The sequence below is a fragment of the Poecilia formosa genome, unplaced genomic scaffold (genome assembly GCF_000485575.1).
Source record: "Poecilia formosa unplaced genomic scaffold, Poecilia_formosa-5.1.2 Scaffold552, whole genome shotgun sequence".
Lineage (NCBI taxonomy): Eukaryota > Metazoa > Chordata > Actinopteri > Cyprinodontiformes > Poeciliidae > Poecilia > Poecilia formosa.
In genome coordinates, this window is record NW_006800491.1 from 41,332 (window position 1) to 50,046 (window position 8,715).

Consider the following 8,715-nt stretch of genomic DNA (forward strand, 5'->3'; position numbering starts at 1 on the left):
GCCCTCATAGCTTCATCTATGCACTTAGTTAATCCAAAATGAGGCTTCTTTGAAATGTTCTCCGGAGTTTTCGGAGCAGCAGAACTCCGCTAACAGCACCAGGCAGCTCCAGGCTCAGCGGGCGAGTGGAGTGTGTTTTCCCCGCTAAACGCAGCCTAATCTCAGCAAGTCACTGTTGTTTTCTGCTGCCTGTTTTCTGTTCGTAGCGGCTCAAAGTGTGATATGAAGAGTTTACTATGTTTGTATATGTGCCATTTATACATGTGGCAAACACAACATTTTGAGATTTCGATACTTCTGAAGCTGTTAGTATCTTCTAAACCACAGTGTTTTCTTCCAATACCGATTTCTAATATTCCTTTCCTCTGAATTTTTTACTTTGTACTAAAAATTTCATGTTAAGAAAAATATTTGTGTGAGTGAAGTATACATTTCCCTTCAGTTGGCTTCTTATGTACAGCGTGATTTATTTTTTTATTATTATTGTTTCATACAGGCGGCTCTTCGGGAGGAGAGGCCACAGCTCCAGGTTTGGATGCAGCTTCCCAGAACCTCGCAGTGATCGTCTTACTCCTCCTGACCTCCCACTGTCTCATTGGCCTTAACTTAAATTATAGGAATATTTTTTCATGATTCATCGAACATGGGTTGAATATCTGCTTGTTATTCTAATAAATACATTTTTATGGAAACATTTTGCCCCTGTTTATTTTGTAAGATAAATACAATCTTATAATTACAATCTGATGATAAGAAAATAAATTTGATAAGTATATAGTAAGAATTGTAAATAAATCATCCAGTTGTAAAGCATCAACTGTCTAGATACAGGTTGATAAAAATTAACTATGAAATAATTATTTTAATGTTTCTTGCAGTGACATGCAGTGAGGTTCATAGCTGGTGAGGCACTGACTTAATCAAATCAGATTTACAAATATAGACCCCCTGCATGAAATTTTGTGCACAACGCTGAAGGGCAAAGAAACTATTATTTTATATGCCATCCATAGCCGCGCTGCCGTGGTATAATAATTCTGTTAACTCAATGAAACTTGCACATGTAGGTATTATTTAGTGCTATGCTCCACAGGAAAGGGAAAAACCCTCGAAGTACAACTCAAAACCACTTCTTTCTCACTCTCTGTATCGCCCAAGTGGCTTGGGCTATAGTTTATAGCCCAAGCTATTGGTTATTTTTTCGATTATGTTTTCCATTTTATACATGTTAAATGTTATGTTGATCCAGTCGTCTACAGTTGGTTTGTCTTGTGAAAACCATTTTCTTGTGATGTTTTTTTTACTNCAATAATTTTAAATATGAAGTAGTTATTCAAAGCTTTACATTTAAAAACCTACAGCTCATTGAAATCAATTTTCTTTAACCATCAGTGTCCTCAATGTCAGAATATTTAGTTCACTCGTTTTCTATCTTTTTTGTTTTTCTTCATGGCGATGCTATATCATGAAACAAAGCAATGAATAAAGCATTAGGACCTTTCTTCTAGCATCAACAAGAACATCATTAAAGACATGACATTGACTGAGAGAAGAAAGAGCATGTCGCTTATTCCCTCCATTAGCTTCATTAGTGCAGGAGGATGAGGCAGATTAAGACTGCAGCGGATTGGATGATGATGCGATTTGGCAGGGTTATCTGTTATTTCAGGCGCGGCCATTCTGGTGCCTCTCTTTGGGCTAGCTTTATAATGTGATGTGAAGCCTGGGCCCTCAGGGGCCGCAATGCTGTTGCTACCAGCCTCTCTGATTAAAATCTGCTCTCACCAGCCAGCCTCAGTCTGGATGCCCTCACGCTCCTCTCATTTCCATCCAGTTTTCACTTCTCATCCCACATGATGTCAGCACACTGCCTCAGAGTTTCACTGACAAATTCAGGCCAGACACTTTGCATGACTACACCTGCACACTATCAGGCGTTAGAAATAAAAGCTGTTTGAAAAGTTGAGTGAAAATAGACTCGCATTCAGAACTGACAACTCTGTGTACCAATATTAAATAGCTGATGTTTAACTTGTGAAAGCAATGACACTCCTCTACTGATCCTATCTGCAACTGGTGTTTTTATTTACCAAACGTTGATATGTGCTTGCTTTAATCCAGTCAGTACATGAGTAGGAAACTTCTGCCGGATGTAACACAAAAATACCAAACGGTATCTTTCTTCTTCTTACCCATTAAATCTTTATTTTATTTTATTTTATCTTTATTGATTCTCAAGGAAGTATCATTTACATGACTTTAGGCCTCTACATCACAAAACTAACTTCAACATTTGAAATAATTTGGACAAGTGGACCATTGTATTCTAACAGTCAAAACAAAAAAGTAACTTCAGTTCCCTGAGAAAGATCATAAAGCAAGGAGTAAAAGAGAGTGTGAAAGAAGAAATAAAGAAAAGAAAAAAATAAGTCACAAAAAAGAATACACCAATGAAAAACATAGTATAAAATACTTATGAAGTATGGTTATCATTGGACAGTGGATTGTCGAGGAGATTTCATCAAGTTTGATCTCTAAAAATGAAATCAGATCTTTTAAGTTTTACATAGTCTACCCAAATCTGCCACCACTGACAGAATTGTTCAGTCCTGTGATTGATGGAGGCTGTTATTTTTTCCATTTTATACATGTTAAATGTTATGTTGATCCAGTCGTCTACAGTTGGTTTGTCTTGTGAAAACCATTTTCTTGTGATGTTTTTTTTACTTGCTGTTAATAAAATAGTCATCAAATATTTGTTTGATTTGGAAGCTTCTTGAGGAATTCTGCCAAAATACATAAGACTGATCTCCAAAGGAATTTTCTGCTTGAAAATATCTTGTAAGGCACTATTAATCTCTTTCCAGTAATCTTTTATAATTGGGCAGTCCCAGAAGACATGATAATGGTTTGCGTTTTGATTTTTACATTTCCTCCAACATGCAGGAGGATTTCCATCATTTCTGAGCAGGTGTGATAAAGAATCTTACCAGATTTTTCCATCCAAATTCTTTTCATTGTAAAGATTTATTATATGTCCACTGGTATCTCCACTTTATTGCCCATTCCTCTTCTGTAATTGTTAAATTTGCCCTCTCTTTCCCATCTTGCTTTGATATGTAGGGTCGAATTGTTTTTGAGATCTACTAAGTTTTTATAGATAAGTGAAATAATTTTCCCTCTAATTTTTGATTTATAGGGATTAATAAAAATTTCCAATAGGTTTATATTCTTGTCAGTAATTGACTTAATTTTTAAGTTAACACAATTTCTTATTTGTAAATATTGATAAAAGTCCTGTTTGTCCAGAGAATATTTTCTCTTGAGTGTTTCGAAATCACCGAAGATACTGTTGTTCATTATTGTGCACAGAGCATTGATTCCTTTGGATGTCCAGTCCTTAAACCTGGCGTCCAGTTTGTTTGGTGTGAAGTCTGAGTCATATGCAATCTATTTTATGACTGCCAAGTCGTTCTCTAGTGCATTTTTTTTTTACGATGGCTTTCCACACTCTAAGGGTTCTTTTCATTATTATTTATGAAACTTTGTAGATTTGCATCAGAGTTGCCTGTACAGGAATGGGTGTCGCCTTTGTTTCAATAGTTTTCCATTGAACATTATATTTTGGGTCACATCAGTATATCAGTGTTCTTGCTTGTGCTGCTAAATAATGATCTCTAAGGGAAGGCAACTCCCAACCTCCCATTTTCTTTTCCAGCTGTAACATCTTATATCCAATTCTAGGTCTTTTACCCTGCCAAATATATTTTGATAATAGTTTGTCCCATTCATTAAAAACTTTTTGATCTATTTCAATTGGTGAAGTTTGTAATAAATATAGCAGTCTGAGCAGTGTGTTCATCTTAATCGAGTCATTTTCTAAAACTTAGAAAAGGAGTGAGATTCCATCTTGTGATATCCTCTTTAATTCTTTTTAGCATGGGAACATAATTATATTCAAATAGTTTTTCGAGGTCCTTTGATATAGTTATTCTGAGATATTTAAAATGGTCAGTGTGCCAAGCTAAGCTGTTTTGGATTTCCTGCAGTGGAGCATAATTATAAGACGGCAACTGAGTTTGGTTAATATTAATTTTGTACCCTGATAATTTACCAAATTGTTTNTATTTTCTATTCTTTTCTTTCCTGCAAGTGTCATTTAAAAATAGGTTTTCCACCTTAAAAATATCACCTTACATGTTTCAGATAATCAGGGTAATTTTCATTAGCTTTTCTAATAGAAAAGTTGAGTAAATACAAATTAAGATTACCTTACTGTACTAACATTATACCATATTTAGGGAAAAAGTTAACCAATTACTGCCCAAATGGGTACCTGGCAGTTAGTCTTATATATTACTGTGGATGAATATTGGCCTTCTCTTCTGTAGAGAATGTAAATGTGTGCTTTCGATAATGCCCAGCTGCTACATAACTCAAGTTCTTTTCTTTTTCACCTAGCAGAAAAAAGAATGTTCTTTTGTGGACAATGATGAAGTGATACTGATAGTTAAGACACAAACTGACATTGTTCTCAGGATGTTCTGGTACAGAGCAAAATTCATGGTTCTGTCAATGACGACAAATCATCCAGATCCCATCACACTATAATCCCCATGTTTGATTGCAGTTGTAATGTAGTGTTTTTTTCTGAAAAACTTTAAGTATTAATTCGACGTGTAATTGAATGGATACCTTGTCTCTTTAATCCTCAGAGTATTTCACCAAAGGTCTCAGTGATCTTAAGATGTTCTTGGGAAAAGTCACACGGACTGTGGTGTTATTTGGAACACCACAGCCATTAACTGAGGGTTCTTTATGACCCTTTGGTTGAGTTGTCTATATGTTTTTGGAGTTCCATTCCCTGGAAGTTTTAATTTCATTCCAACTTGTGGACAATGGTTGTCACCTTGGTTTGTTGGATTTCAAAAGCCAAAGAAATACCGTTGTAACCCTTTCCAGATTGATAGATATTATTAACATTTCTTTTTTTCTGTTCTTATATTTATTTTGATCAGAGCATGTTATGTTGCTTTTTTTTTTAACTTATTCTATAGTTATACTGGTTTTATTTATGTCATTGATTCTATAAGTCAGGCTTAAAGCAACCAGTTTAAAATTTAAGGGGGAGGAAATAGCTTTTTCCCAAATAAATCAAATAATTTCTTGAAAACTCGAAAAAGTGTAAAGTATTTACAGTTTATTTAATAACATATTGATAAACAATTTTGCAGTGTTTAGGTGGAGCCTTATTGTAAAGTGGAACCCGAGCTCAGACCAATACCTGGTAGAGAGTTTCCTCTGACACCAATTATTGGTGATGGTAGGTGATGTAATCCAATTACAATGGCAAAAAAGCAATCAGATTACTGTTACTTTGCAAACGCAAACTGCAGGAGAATGTATTTCTTTTTAAATATTGTATGTTATTGTTGTATTTTACATCTATTCAACTGTAGATGTACAATATCAAATGTAACAATTTTGTATGGTTGAATTAGTCAAAAAGATGGTTTGACAGAAAAAAAGACCTGCTTTTCTTAAAATGTAGTGGATTATTCAGAGAATATGTTTAAATATTTAACAAACGTCTTCGAAAGAGTTGCATTTTTGGTGATGTGCTAAAGCTAATAGGGTGAAAGATCAAGTGTAAGATGGTTTCATTTGATAATTTTTTATATCATGGAAAATGCAGAAAAAATAGAATTAGGCTTAAAAATGCATTAACAGTGTATTCATGTGCATTGTTTTTTTGAAAAGTAACTAAGTAATTAATCAACAATTACTTTTGAAAACAATAAAGTAACTGAATTACTATTTTGGGGGAAGTAATGGGTAACTAATTACTATTTCCAACTAACTTGACCAACACTGGTCATACTAATGTGACATAGTAGCTGTTGTGGTTTGATTTACAAATGTTTTCCTAACATTAAAAGTATTAAAGCAATTAAAGGCCATATTCCCCTCAGGAAGACCAGAAAACTGAAATTATCCTGCTTGTTAAACCTGCCACTTAATTGAACTGGAATTATTATATGATCCCTGGGAACCCTGGGCTAATTGTTTCTCTCTGTGCCTTTCCCTTCCTCCTTCTGCCTTCTGCTTCGTTTGTGGTGACAGAAAAAAGCTGTTCCATCAGCTCTGGTAAATGGCTTCATCAGAAAGAAGCTGTGAGCATCATCTGCTTTACAGACTGTGACTGTTTTTCTCCATCCTGCAATTGATGCAAAGTTCTCAACATATTCCATGTGGGCCAATGGTTTTCAAGAAACTGTGCTTTAGTTTTGTTCTTTTCACCAATGCCTTTTCATATGATGATTTCTGTAATTTGAATACCTTTTGCAGGTTATATGGGCTATGTATGATATTTTAATTTACAGCCATGATGTCTAAAGACTTAATCACAGTCAAATGTTTTTGAATAAAAGTCNGCTAGGAATACGTGGGTTTTGATCTACAATAGAGATCTGTAGTCTTCTGGCTAACCACATGTTTGTTGATGATGTAATTGGCTGGCATCAAAACAGAGCAAGCGGGAAGCAGTATGGCTGAGAGTGCAAAGGAAGAGTTTGTTAAAAATGCAGGTACAGAAACATCAATTATCTGGACCTGGTTTGGGTCCAACCTCCCGCGGACTTAGCCTGATGCTCAGGAGTGGACATGATGGGGTCAGTGAGACCCCGCTGAGATGCACACAGGGTAAAACTTCAATGGACCCTGCACAGCAAATTCAAAAGTGTTAGATTTCCAGTGTAAGTGTTGTATGTTAAAATACAGTGTTAATTCAATACTTGTTTAGTCTAATTCCTAACTCCTAAAGAGTTTGTGTTATTCCAAAGAGTTAAATAAAAGCATGTAACATATTTGTGACATCACATCAGGGAAGGAGCTACAGGCAGGATGGGGGATGCAGCAGGTCCCTTGCCCAGGCCTAGAGGGAGCCCGGATGGGAGGCAGAACATAATGGTCTCTATAATGATCACTCTTTAACTTTATGACACACAAAACTACAAATGAATCGTCCTTATTGTCTCCAGGTGCATTCTGGATAAAGCTTGTCACCAACGTCATCATCAGTCACTTGGCAACGAATGGCAAACTAGCTAGAGCATTTCTACGGACTAAGTTAACATGTTTTGAATTTGTGTTGTTTCATCATTAGTGACTAGTAGTCTGATGTTTCTGTTCTTCTCTTGGTTTGTTGTACTTCATGTCAGACTTCAAAATGACAGAGTCGCTCTCTCTGGTAATGAAACTTGTTAGCTCCGCTGTAGCGGGCATGTCTATGTTGTAAAGTTAAATTATCATGAGCTTTATTATTTGGGCCCGGTCATTAGCCCCGCCCCCCTCCCGACGCCGTCTTGTTCGCTACTGCGTCACATGTTTGCCTGAGGAGCGGAGGCAGCAGTATGGCGTCTTATCTGGAGCTTATTATATATAACAAGGTAAGTTCCATGTTAAAATGATCATGTTTTTGACTACTTTTTATGGAGGCATTATTTTTCCGTTTACGCAAGAGTATCGATTCATATACATAGTTCGCTTAACGTACGTTTATTTGTTTGGATATCACGGTATATACGACTGTTTATTATCTTAACCGAACATTGAAACTGTCAGGAAAATCTGGAGGCCATTTGAGTTAACATTATTTAGCTGCGGGGTCGTTTTCTTTAAGTTTTTGGCTGTAGACTGCAAAACGGGGGATTGGCTGTGCTGGACCGTTGATTAGATCTAAGCCACAGGTGTCAAACTCCAGTCCTGGAGGACCACTGCCCTGCAACATTTAGATGTGGCGCTGCTGCACCACACCTGAATAGAATAATCTGATTTGTTCTGGTAAACGTCCATCATGAATGCTTGATTATTATTGGTCCAAGTTTGATGTGTCTTATGCACTGAGGTAGAGCATCAGGGAGTNTATAATAATTGTTTGGGGGATTTTTTGTAAAGAAAACAAAATCAATACATTGTCACTTTACAGATTCCTTCTGTTTTATTTATTTTTTTCACACTTTGTTTAAGAATATCAGTTTAAAAATCAGCCAATGATAATGTAAATACATTTGCTGTATTATTATTTGTCTTGTTCTAGGCATTTGTTAAAACTCTCACTATGTTGTAACAGTGCAGCATGAGACAGATAATCCATGAAAAAAAGTGGAGCTCCTCTACCACCTCTCAGTCAGAGCCAGGATGACTTTGGACTGTTAATCATGCCTGTTCTGTCTGCTAAGCTAGAGCATCTTGTTTTATTTAGCATGTTATTGGCACTATTTGATAATAATCTAACAGGAAGGAGAGCCGACATGTGACAAAGGAACCAAGGCTGGCCGACAAATTCAGGTCTGTAGCCTTTGTTTACGGGGCCCTGCTCTAACCACTGGACCTCGCTGCAGCTTCTTCCTGACAGGTTGAAATAATTTAGTTTAATTCTAAGATTTACAAATAACTTTTAACTCATTGACATTACAGGCTTGCAGGACTTCTTGTTTGCCATGTCAAAGAGGTTGGAGCACAGAATTGTATGTATTTTTTATCTTTTTTATTTTTATGGGTTCACGGTCATTTTAGCAGCTAGGAATACGTGGGTTTTGATCTACAATAGAGATCTGTAGTCTTCTGGCTAACCACAGTGATGTTTGTTGATGAAGTAATTGGCTGGCATCAAAACAGAGCAAGCGGGAAGCAGTATGGCTGAGAGTGCAAAGG

The 8,715-nt window shown here is 36.2% G+C and overlaps 1 long non-coding RNA gene and 1 pseudogene across 1 annotated transcript in view; one reads left to right on the top strand and one right to left on the bottom strand.

Annotated features, from left to right (window-relative positions):
• The window catches only part of LOC103129515 (glutamate receptor ionotropic, kainate 2-like), a 293,278-nt pseudogene that overhangs the window by 41,314 nt on the left and 243,249 nt on the right, over nt 1-8,715 (top strand).
• LOC107834218 (uncharacterized) overlaps nt 1-8,715 on the bottom strand; it is a 19,504-nt gene that overhangs the window by 847 nt on the left and 9,942 nt on the right. The window lies entirely within an intron of this gene.